Below are 10,762 nucleotides of genomic sequence, written 5' to 3'. Positions count from 1 at the left end.
CCATCACCAATGTAAAAAAAAAAAAAATTAGTGTTTGCATGATATCTATTTTTCACCCTTTTAATCTTTTTTAACCTCCCTGTCATTATGTTTGAAGTCAGTTTCTTATAGACAGCATATCCTTGGATTGTGGTTGTGTGTGTGTCTGTATTTTCACATACTCGGTCAATCTCTGTCTTTTAATTTGGGAATTTAAACATTTATTTTTAAAGTATTTATTGATATGTTAGAGCTTGAGTCTGTCATTTTATGATTTGTTTTCTGTTTGTTGCCTCTGATTCTCATCCTTCTGTTTCTTTGTTCTTACCTTCCTGTGGGCTATTTGAATATTTTTAGTTTCATTTTGATTTCTTTATGATTTTTTTGAGTATATTGCTTTGTATAGTTTCCTTTGGGTTGCTGTAGGTGTTACTATGTATATACATAACGTATCAGTCTACTGGTGTCGATGTTTGACCACTTCAAGTGAAGTGTAAAAACCATCTGTTTTACTATCCTGGCTTTTTAAATATAATGACGTTAAGCATTTCCTCTCTATCTTGAACATCACCACATCAGATAGTGTTATAACTTGCGTTTTAACCACAAAATACGATTAAAGAAACTCATGAGGCAATGAAGAGGTTATTGTATTTACCTTTAATTTTTACCCATTCCATTCTTTTTCTTTCTTTTCTGAATGTCTCAGCCTTCTTCTATTATCATCTTCTTTCTGGTTGGAGAGCTTCTTCCAAGGATAGATCTGCAAGCAACAAGTTCTCTAAGCTTCCTTATCTAAGAATGACTTTCTTTTTCTTCATTTCTGAAGGATAGCTTTACTGGACATAGGGATTTGCAGTTGATGGTTCTTTTCTTTCAGTACTTGAAAACTATCATGCCACTACTTTTGGCCCCCATGGTTTCAGATAAAACAACAACAACAACAACAACATTCTCGTTCTAGTTGATGTTCCTTGACAGGTAATGTGTCATTTCTTTTTTTTTTTTCTTTTTTTTTTTTTAATATTTTATTTATTTGACAGAGAGAAATCACAACAAGGCAGAGAGTCAGGCAGAGAGAGTGGAGGAAGCAGGTTCCCTGCTGAGCAGAGAGCCCGATGCGGGGCTCGATCCCAGGACTCTGGGATCATGACCTGAGCCGAAGGCAGAGGCTTTAACCCACTGAGCCACCCAGGCGCCCCTAATGTGTCATTTCTTTCCAGCATTTTTTCCTTTGTCTTTAGTTTTAGAAGTTTGATTATGTTCCGTGTTGGTGCAGTGTTGGCTTATTATTTATTAAGGGTTTTTTATTGATTTATTTTAGAGAGAGAGAGAGAGAGAGCACACACATGAGAGACCACAAGCAGGGGGGAGGGTCAGAGGGAGAAGCAGACTCCCCGCTGAGCAGGGTGCCAGAGGAAGGTTTCCATCCTAGGACCCTAGGATCAGGACCCGAACTGAAGGCAGACACTCAACAGCCCAAGCCATCCAGGTGCCCCTATTTTTTTTTTTTCATTTTTATAGTATTTCTTCAAATATTTCTTCAGTACCACACCTTTTCTCTTCTTTTCTGGGATTCTAATTGTATGAATGTTACATCTTTAGTTATTGTCCCACAGAACTCTGAGGCTCTTGTCGTTATCTTTTTCAGTCTGTTTTCTGTCCGTTGTTTTGACTGAGTAAGTTCTATTGATCTGTCTTCAAGCTTATTGTTTCTATCCTCTGTCATCTCCATTCTACTATGGAGTCCATCTAGTGGGTTTTTCTTTTCAGTTGTATATTCCAGTTTTGTAATTTCCATTTGTTTCTCTTCAATTACCGCTACTTTTTGCTAAGATTTTTTTCCCCTTTGTTTCAAGAGAATTTGCAAATGTTTCTTGAAGCATTTTTATGATAATGCTTCAAAATTCTTGTTGGGTAAATAAAAATTTTTAAATAAAATAAAACAAAATGAAATAAAAGGGGTGCCTGGGTGGCTCGGTCATTGGGCATCTGCCTTTGGCTCAGGTCATGATCTCAATGTCCTGGGATCGAGCCCTGCATCAGGCTCCCTGCTCAGCAGGAAGCCTGCTTCTCCCTCTCTCACTCCCCCTGCTTATGTTCCCTCTCTCACTGTGTCTCTCTGTCAAATAAATAAATAAAATCTTAAAAATAAAATAAGATAAAATTCTTGTTAGGTAGTTCCAACATTGATTCATCTAGGTATTGGAGTCAGTTGTATTTTCTTACTGAACATTTTGGTTATTAATGTTATGACACTCTTGACCTATTTAAATCTATTTTAGGGGGCAGTCACTCTGACTAGATTTAGTATGCAGGTTCCCATATATATATTTATGATGGTTTGTTTATCAGAAATCTTCCATTGTGATTCTTGTCTTCTAGATTAATTCTTCTAGAACTGCTAGGGCTACTGCTCAGTCTCTGAGCAGCTGGTGTCATCTGTTGGGGTCATTTCCAGGGCTACCTGGTGGCATAGGGCCACTCTCTTCAGCTCTCTTCGGAGACTTGGGGATGGGGACAGAAGCTGCTGGGCTGGGTCTTTTTCTGCCACTGGGTGGAAGGTGAGCAGACACGGGGCTCAGCTGCCCGTGGACCTTCTGCAGGTGGACCAACTTCTACACCGATTTTCTGTTGCTGCAGGTGGGTCGGAACTCCTGCCAGCGCCTCTGTCACGGATCAGCCACTGGGGCTCCCCGTTAGGTCTCTCTTGGGCTTTTCCTTTACTTGTCCTTTGTCCTGTGAAAGCAGGCTTTCCTGGTTGTTTTCAGTTTTTCATGCCTCTTGGTGGTTCTGGGTTGTAAGAATCTTCAGCGCCCAGTCGTTTGGGAACTGACTACATCCTTGTTCCTCAATAGTCCACCTTCTGCTTTCCAGCTTTAAGAGTCTTCTAATCATTGTCTGTTCCAGTAACTTCCAGAGGATATTTAGTTGTAATTAGAGGGCAGTGTTTGGATCACCTCTTCTTTACCCCTTTGGTGAGGGAGGGCTTCCTGCCCTAGGGTTGTGGGGATGGTTGAATACACAACCGCTGAGACCGGGAAAGTGAGATCAATAGCATTTTAATAGTCACATATACTCATAGCCTGGAGGACACCACATGCCACACAGGGACACATGCGAGCTGCATTTGGGAACAGAATGAACAAGCAGGGGCGGTGGGAGGCGAGCTCCAGAGTATCAACAGAGCGAGGTACCCCCTGATTCCTGTAGGAGGTTGTGATCAGCTTGTGTGAAGAATTCCACGAGCTGGTAGAACACCGACATCAGGGATGAGCAGGAACTGTGTGGGATCACTTGGATAAGGAGGGTTATCTGGCTAAGGAACTTATAGGAGCAGGGCAAGGAGGAAACTTACAATTAGACCTTTTGAGGTCCTCCTGATGTCAAGGCAGTACAAGGTCTTGAAACTTACAACACAGGGAGAAGAAGGGAAAAGTATCATTCCCCTCCCTCCAAATTGGAACTCAGGTCTTCTTTTTAAAATTGAGGAGAACTTTATATTCTGATCTCAGTTTGTTTTAATATAAAACAGCTCTGCTCCAGATCTTCTATTAAAATCATGGGCATCTTCTTGGACCATTAGCGTGCACGCTATACGCAGCTTGTGGTGATTTAGAAAGTGCAATTTAAATGATGTTTTCCTTGAAATGTTTTAATTGAAAAGTAACATAACCATATTACAGATAATTTGGGAAGTCTGGAAAAAGGGGGAAAAAAAGAGCCTTCATAATTTCAAGCCACAACCATGCCAATTATAATTTTTGTATAATTTCTACAGTCTTTTTTCCATGCAAAATGTAAAGCTGTAAATATAGAATGGATAAGGTCTGTTCATCTGCTTTTTATGCTTGATGTTTTTTCGGAGTTCTCTCCTTCGTTCCTGAACACTTCAGGCTAAAATTTAGTAGGTGGAGCTGAGCAAGGGAGGAAACAGCGGTGGTCCAAAGAGCTTGCACCCTGAGAGGTGAGAAGGACGTCTGCACAGGAGAGTAGCTCAGTGCAGGGAGGGGTTGGGTGTGAACCCATGCTGGATGAAGGAAGCATCTGTGCAGGGGTGTGACCTCGCACAGGTGTCACAGCCCAAGCTGGATGAGGAAGGCTTCTGAGGATTTGTGGGGAGGGCAGTGACTGGATACTTTAAGGCTATGGGAGTGATGTTTCTCACTGCTAGAAAAGAGAGTTTCAGATATGAACAGAACACTAGACCAAGACATGAGTTGTTGGGTTGGAGTTGGAAGTATCGGTAAGAACTCACGATTTTCTATATAAAGAGAAATAATGTGCACAAAAGCATGACTATGCATGTGTGCATGCACACATATATTCCCTAGCTTTGGCCTCTGAGAAGGTCTGGGAAAACCACCATCCCGATAGCAGTGAGTACACCTAGCGGTGTATCTTGGTTTCTAAATACCATTCTCCATTAAAATGAACTAATTCTCTTTGCCAGAAGGATTGATTGCAGAACTAAAGCAGGGAAAATACAGGATGAGCCCGTTGTGCCAGTAAGCAAGAAGGACTAGAAAAACGACGGGACATGTCCAAAGAATGCCCCAAACCAACATAAACGAGCTCCCACTGGTGAGATCTGGAGCTAGAACACCAAAATAAGGAATGAATGTAACAGATTATAACCCCTTGAATAGAATAGAAATGAATGGCTAGGAAGTCACTGACCTACACAGATAAATGAGCAGATGGAAAATTCTAGAAGTGACAGGCAATATCCAGTTTCAAAGTAGCTACCTAACAAGTGCTATTAATGGCAAAGAGAAAAGGAGTGACTCTTATGGAGGAGAAGCCTAGTAGACACCCCCTTAATCTAGTGGCCGAAGTAAGCACCGTTGGTAATGGGACAAATAGAAAGCATGTGTCACTTGAACGGGCATCATGAGAACAGAGAAATACCCTCCTTGCATATTCCTGCCAAAGATGCATGATCTGAATTTTTTTTTAACTAAGATGAACTTTATATAGCATAAGTATAACCATTTTAAAGCAAGTACTCCGAGGCCACTCAGTGTATTCACAGTGTTGTACAACCACCACCTCTGTGTAGTTCCAAAATATTTTCCTTACTCCAAAATAAAGCCCCCATACTCATTATTATTCCCCATTACCCACCCTCCCTCCCCCATAACCACTAACCTGCTGTCTTTCTCTATGGATTCACAGATTCCAGACATTTCCTATAAATGTCATACAGCGTGTGGTCTTCTGTGTCTGCCATCTTTTCCTCTACATATCGCTTGTGAAGCTCAACGATGCTGTAGCCTGTATCGGTACCCTTTTCTCTTTGGGGCTGAATAATATTCCACCATGTGGCTGTACCACTGTTTGTCTTCTCGCCCATTGATAGATATTTGGGTTCTTTCCACCTATTGGCCATTGTGAATAGTACAGAAAAGTATTTGCTTCGTCATCTGTTTTCAGTTCACTGGGGGTGTATTTCAAGAGTCAAATGCTAGGTCACATAACCTGCTCTCACCCTGAAAACAAAAAAACAAAAAACAGACAAGCTCAAACTGAGGGACATTCTACAAAATAACTGGCTTGTAATCATCAAAAATGTTAAGGATGTGAAAAGTCAGGAAAGGCAGAATTTTTCCAGACAGAGGAAAGAAAGAGACATGAATGCAAAGCACACACATGACCCTGAACTGGACGCCTTGCTAGTAAGGGTGCTACCGGAACAATGGGTAAAACCTGAATGAGTCAGAGAAATATCAATGTACTTTCCTGGTGTTGGTGACTGTAGGTGGCCACCTAGGAGAAGGTCCTTGTTTGTGGAAAACAGAGGCTGAAGTATTTGGGGGAGACAGAGCATCATGCCAGCAAGGCTACTATGAAATGCTTCGTCAGAAAAATAGTTTGCATTATTTGGAATGATTATTTGGGATGCATTATTGGGATGGTATTTGCAGATTGGGGCTGATTTCAAAATGAAACAAAATTAATTTAAAATACTTGATGACTTTTCCCTTGAGAGTCATCCATGTTTGTTTTGACTTTTCTCCTCTTTCTCCTGTTCTCTCTTGCATAATCTCCCTTTGGGTTCTTGCCTCCTCATTCCACCTGCTAGAGCAGGGATTAAAGTCATTGTGAGCTCCATGCTACTGGGTCCAGCTAACCCAGGCCTCCCCTTGTCTGCCTCATCAGCGGCATTTGGCAGGCTGATCCCTTCTTCCACACTCAGCCTCCTGGCCCATCTCCCCCACGGCTGGCTGCTCCTTCTGGACTCCTCTGCTGGTCCCCTCTTCTCTCTTCTGGCTTCTGGGTGTTCAGGGCCTGGGACTCAGTCCTGGAGTCTCAGTCCTTTCCTTTCCACACTCCTTCCCTTGGAGACCTCATCTGGTTGTATATCTAGATGACTCTGAACTTCAACCTGCAACCCCAGCTCCTTCCTCTGCTACCTACTTGTGTCCCTGCCCAGCAGCCTGCTTGGGCTCATGTGTCTGACAGGCATCTCAGCTCAGCATATCCAAAACTGAGCTCCCCGCCTTCCTTGTTTTGCTCTCCACCAAACAATCTTCCTCATCCCCAATAAAAGATAACTCCATCCTTCCTGTGCTCAGGCCAAAAACCTTGAGATCACCCTAGACATCTTACTGTTCCTCGTATCCCACAGGTCACCAGGCAGCCAATGCCATTGGCTCTTCAAAGAATATCTAGAATGTACCCGCTCCTGACCACCTCCATGGCTTCTTCCCTGCTCCAAGCCACCCTTATCACTCCTCTGAACTATTGCAGCAGCATCTAGCTGGTCTCCCCGCTTTTCTCTTGCCCCCATGTCACCCCCTACCCCCTAATCTGCAGGGGCTGCTCACCTCGTTCTTCTAGAGGCCCAAGTCCAGATAATGGCTCACAGCATATCTCACATTGGAATGTTCTAGAAACCAATGCTGAGGCAAGGGCTTGAGTCTAAGTAGTTCACTTGAGAGCTGATTTCTGGGAGCATGGGGAGATAAACAGAGAAGCGAGACAAGGAAAAGGAAGGAAGCCAATACAGGGTGTGCTAATAAGGGAATTACTGCTGTGAGGACAGGAGCCCAAACTCCTGGGGATTTCTGAGAGTCTACCTAAAGCATGCCTCACCACTGTCAAACCCAAGAGGCAAGGCACCTGGGTGTTCATTCACCAAACCACATAGGTTGGGGACCACTCCCAGGATCATTAACTCCCTGGTCTTCTCCCTGCACTAGGGTCTACTGTAGACCTGTGGCCAGCAAAGGCCCCCAGGCAGAGAGCTGCAGGGGCAGTAGGAAGCCATAGAGTCCATGTGCGTCCATGGGAAGCGCTGAGGGGATATAGGTAAAGCACTCCCAGCACCTTCTTCAAAGACCCGACATGATCTGACTTCTGTCCTATCCCAGGTATCCCAGTGACCTCACCTGCCATTCTATGCTCTCTCACCCACTCCAACCATACACGCCTCCTTGCTGTTTCCCAAACACATCACGCATGCCTTTACCACAGGGCCTTTGCACTTACGGCTACCTTGCCCCAAATGCTCTCCCACCAGGTATCTGCCTGTCTCCCACCTCATCTCCTTTGGGGCTTTATCTAAATGTTACCAGCTCAACAGATCCTTCCTAGGAAAACAGATGGCAGCCTCCAGTTACGACTATCTGAGGAGAGTTTAATAAAGTAATATTTACAAAGGTTTTGACAGGGTATAGGGGAACTAGAAGCGGTAGTGAGCCCCCCTCCCTGGGGCTAGTAAAAGCAGCCATAGTTACCATCGCTAGGTCGGAAGGAACAAGGAAAGGAAGGTTTTCTTGGAACTGGGTGGGCCCTGTGGGAAAACCTTCCTAATAGGGACTGAGGCTTTTGGAGGAGGGCTGAGGGATCTGACCTTACTTGCATCCTTCTGGGCTCCTGAAGGAGTTTCCCACTAGCCATGCCCAACAGGAAGCTGGTGGTTCATGTTGTTCACAGATACGGGCTGCAAGGTGTAGGGCACAGGAAGGAGCAAATTACAGATGTCCAGCACACTGATCAAAATAGCAATATATAGACACTGCCTAGCCCCTTCCCTGCTTTTTCTTTCCTCTTAGCAGTTAGCACCATCTAACTTATGATACATTGGCTAATTTATTTTGCTTATTGTCTATCTCCCTCCCCTGGAGTGTAAACTCCAGAAGGTCAGGGATTTTTGTCTTCTTCATTCACTGCTGTCTCCCCAGCAGAACCTGGCACATACTTGTGTTCAATAAATAGGTTTCAATGGGCTAAAGTTGCTACCTAGCTGTGGTAGACAGGCTAAGGCCCCAGATATGTCTGCATCCTGAACCTGGGAATCTGTGGGTATGTCAGTTTCCATGGCAAGAGGGAATTATGGTTGCAAATGGAATTCAGGTTAATAGGCTGACCTTAAAATAGGGAGATTATCCCAGATTATCTGGGTGGGCCCAATGTGATCATGAGTCCAGAAGAGTCAGGATCAAAAAGATTTGATCTGACTTTGAAGATGGAGGAAGGGGCCGTGAGTCAAAGAATGTGGCAGCCTCTAGAGGGTGGAAAAGGCAAGGAGACACAGTCTCTCCTAGAGTCGCCAGAAAGGAATGCAGCTCTGCTGACACCTTGGTTTTAGCCTGGCGAGACCCATTTCAGACTTTTGATCTCCGATACGTGTGTGTTGTTTGAAGCCACTGTGCTCGTGGCTTTGATAGTGGCTTTGATATCGCAGTGGCAATAGGAAGCGAATGCACTAGCCATTGTTTTTACTGGATCAAGAGCACAGGCTGGGGCTGCTTTTCTGGTCCTTGATAGCTGAGAGACCCGACCCCTTTCTTTTTCTGTGCAAATAACACTATGGATTACTTCTGCGTCATGGGTGTGGTTTACGGATTTGGTGAGTTTGCTGCATGTGGCAAGGAGCCTGGTCTCCTGTAACCCCTCTTCTTGATCAGAGGTCCTACGAGTGTCTGGCAGACTGTAGACAATATGTATTTGTGGAAGGATAAATCCATTTCATCAAATGATGTTCCATAAGGGACTTCATCGTTCCTCTGACACCGGGGTTTCTCCCCAATGCTCTTTTTTTTTTTTTTAAACTATCGTAAACAAAATTTGAGAATCTTGGTGCATACAGGTTTTTGTTTTGTTTTGTTTTGTTTTTCCGAATTCGGTCTTCTACTTCTCCCAAACCAGAGCTCTAGTGCTCACACACAGACAAGATGTGCGGTGGACAGACGCCTTCAGTGCAGGGTGGCTCAGCTCCCCCAGCAGCTGGACACCAACCCGGGCAGGTGAGCCCACGATGTGGTCTGCCCAGCTGGGGCTGGAAGGCAGAGAAAGGAGAGAAGACTAGACTAGAAGCTGTGTCCCAAGGTACTTTGCTGAATTCTCTTCCTGGACTCCTCTACCAGGGCAAGGGACCCAGGGTAGGCCAAGGAAAGGGAGAACCAAGAGAGGGAGCGATGATACTGCAATGGTCTGAGCCAAGGAAGCCTCTTCCGCAAGGGAAGTGTCGGAGGCCAGTTCAGCAGCTCCCTTTGGTGCCAACCAGAGTGAGCACTTCCCTCCTGGCACATATCCAGGCTGCACCACCTAGGCAGGGAAGTAGGGGCTGCTCCAGCCTCTGGGGCAGTGAGAGAGAGATCCAGAGCTCGGAGGGGGCATGGACACAGGAAACGAGAAACCAAGCTCCTAATCTCTGCACAGCCACCCCACTTTCCAGGTGGCATTCATTGGCCTACCCCTGTGCAAGCCCCCGTGCCTAGAGCAGGCAGGACCTGCGCCTGCAAGGGAGAGGGGAGGAGAGGGTTGTGAAGTGAAGCCAGCCAGAGAACAAAGAAGGCTTTGCTGCAGAGGGAGGCACCTTCAACGAAGGCCTCCGGGGCTTGGGGAAGTGACTCACTGGGCCCCGGGGCAAGGACCCACCCATGGGGTTTCTAGAGACAGAGAATGCAGGCCAGCTGCTGGGCACAGGCCCCATGGGGTGGGGAAGGGGTTGTCAGTCTCAGCCTGAGTTGGGTGGAGCCTCCCCTGGGGTCCACTCTCCCCTACCAGGAGGCAGGTGTGGGTCCTACCTGGGGGCCTCAGGGGCAACCTCGCTGGCCTGCCAGACGGGGCTGCTGCTACCACTGCTCCTGCAGCTTCGGGAGTGGGGTGCTGCAAGCATGGTCCCAGGTCTCCAACTCACAGTCCCATTGGCCCCGCTCCTAGAGACCTAGGCTTCCCAACTCTAAGCAGAACCTGCCGAAGCAAGGCCATCAGTGCCCCCCAAAGGTGGCTATGTTGGCATCTGGCCCCGTCCCAAGACTCATGGACACCTGTGATGAGAACCTGGAGCGCCCCGGCTTCTCGGGCAGTTGCACAACCTCCCCCAATTATGCTCCGTCGACTGTGTGGCAACCGGGCGAGAATTCCAGGACCTTGTATATACTCGTACAAATCTGCCTTCCTGCTGTTTGGCTGCAGGGCGAGGCGTGTCTCCGTGGGCCCCGGGAAATGGGGGTGTGTTCGGCGTCCAAGAGGGCGTGGCCGCGTCCGGAGTGGGAGCAGCTGCCCCGCCCCGCCCTGCCAGGGCAGACTCCTCGCCCGAACCGCAGCTTCCGCGGGAGCCCTGGACCTGGTCCAGAACACAGAGGAGGAAGCTCTGGTGACATTGTAGACACAGGCTGCGAGCAGCAGGCTTGGCGGGGAGCGGTTGGCAAGTGGCGCACCTCCGGCTGTCCAGCCAGGGACCCGGGGGACCTCTGTTCCCCGGGGGTAGGGGGGCGGTGGGGGAGGAGGGGCAGGGCGGCATCGGCAGCATCCTCCCAGGCACTTGGCT

Source organism: Meles meles, chromosome 19 (genome assembly GCF_922984935.1).
Source record: "Meles meles chromosome 19, mMelMel3.1 paternal haplotype, whole genome shotgun sequence".
Taxonomy (NCBI): domain Eukaryota; kingdom Metazoa; phylum Chordata; class Mammalia; order Carnivora; family Mustelidae; genus Meles; species Meles meles.
This window is presented reverse-complemented; position numbering follows the sequence as displayed.